Genomic DNA, 2,132 nt, shown 5'->3' with positions numbered 1-2,132 from the left:
GAGGTTCGCCGATGACATTATAATTCTGTCAGAGACAGCAAAGGACCTGGAAGAGCAGCTGAACGGAATGGACAGTGCCTTGAAAGGAAGACATAAGATGAACATCAACAAAAGCAAAATGAGGATAATGGAATGTAGTTGAATTAAATCTGGTGATGCTGTGAGAATTAGATTAGGAAATGAGATGATTAAAGTAGTAAACGAGTTTTGCTATTTGGGCAGCAAAATAACTGATGATGGTCGAAGTAGAGAAAATATAAAACGTAGACTGGCAATGGCAAGGAAAGCGTTTCTGAGGAAGAGAAATTTGTTAACATCGAGTATAGATTTAAGAGTCAGGAAGTCGTTTCTGAAAGTATTTGTATGGAAGTGAAATGTGAACGATAAATAGTTTAGACAAGATGAGAATAGAAGATTTCGAAGTGTGGTGCTACAGAAGAATGCTGAAGATTAGATGGGTAGACCACATAACTAATGAGGAGGTATTGAATAGAATTGGAGAGAAGAGAAATTTGTGGCACAACTTGACTTGAAGAAGGGATCGGTTGGTAGGACATATTCTGAGGCATCAAGGGATCACCAATTTAGTATTGGAGGGCAGTGTGGAGGGTAAAAATCGTAGAGGGAGACCAAGAGATGAATACACCAAACAGATTCAGAAGGATGTAGGTCGCAATAGGTGCTGGGCGAGCGCGCACGCACGCACGCACGCACACACACACACACACACACACACACACACAAACTGTAACTAGTAGGCCTTAAATTAAATGGAGTTTTATCTTGCAGGAATGCAATATTATTATTATTATTGATATTGTCTTGGACAACAATTAATTACAAAAAAATTACAATTTTTTTTGTTCCTCGGATTCATTTGGCATATGTGAGAAGTGATTTTATCATCTCATATGTGATTTATTCATCACTTAACATGCGATTTTGAAATCTTTTTTTTTTTTTTTTTTTTTTTTTTTTTTTTTTGATGTATCGGAGACATGTCAAGATTTACAATAAGAAACATTTTTTAAGAGAAATACCAAAGTTTACACGATTTTATACATATTTCTGCTATCCAAAAACATATCACAGTTCCCAGTATGCAGAAGTAAGATGTACAATTACCTTGTCGAAGCTGTGAAACTGACCTCAATGAATTATTTAATAAGACTTTTCCACTAGAAAACTAAAAAAGTAATCTTTACAGTGAACCAAACTCCATTTTAGATAAATGAATGTCTTTTATTTTATTGTAAATTTTTAACCCAATGTACTCTAGTGTTTGGCCACAGAGTTTTCAATGGTGTGTCAGGAATCCAAAATTCTCTCTGTGGCGAATGCTGTAGTTGTGGTTAAAACAGAAAGAATTTAATATATGCTGATTTTTACATAAGAGTAACACCACCTCACATATATAAAACATTTTTAACAGTGGTCAACACACATGTTCCTAATTATTTGCTTTCTGACATTTGCTGATGTACCCCAGATGATTATGCCATAATGAATAACTGACTCAAAGTAGCAGTGCATCTGCCAAAATACATACTGCAAATGATTAGCTGTTCAGTTTACTAGCTAAGCAGTCAATGTGTACCTTCCAGTTTAAATTATAATCAAGATTTAGGCCTAAGAACTTTTTGTGGTTAGCTTCTGTGATATCCGAATCATTTCAAGTTACCTTTATTTCAATTTGCTCTAAAGATTTAGCTCCAACTTGCATCAGTTTTGGGCATTTTGATGGACTAAAAGACAATGATGTATCATCCTATCATTTTAATGTCTGCTGCAATTTCTATCATACTTGGCACTCATAGCACTTGCATCAGGAAGAAAATACAGTGATAGCAAGTCACCCCTATGATTGAGGTTAGAGGTGAAAAGAGGTAACATGAAAGCTTAGTCAAGAATATTTGGAGCAATTTCAGCTAAATTTGTTACATTCCTGACTTGTTATTTGTACAAAGATATTGTGGGAGTACGATACCTCTACGAGTGGGGTCGGGATGTGATGTAGTAAATGTAAAATTGTTTGAAAACAACCTATTGGTATTTATGTCTTGTATTTAATTGACTTGGGATGCTTTAAAAGTATGAAGTACAATCTGACTCTTATTTGCATTGCTCAGTGC

This window comes from Schistocerca nitens, chromosome 1 (assembly GCF_023898315.1).
Source record: "Schistocerca nitens isolate TAMUIC-IGC-003100 chromosome 1, iqSchNite1.1, whole genome shotgun sequence".
In the NCBI taxonomy this organism is placed as follows: Eukaryota; Metazoa; Arthropoda; class Insecta; order Orthoptera; family Acrididae; genus Schistocerca; species Schistocerca nitens.
Note: the sequence above shows the minus strand (reverse complement) of the source record.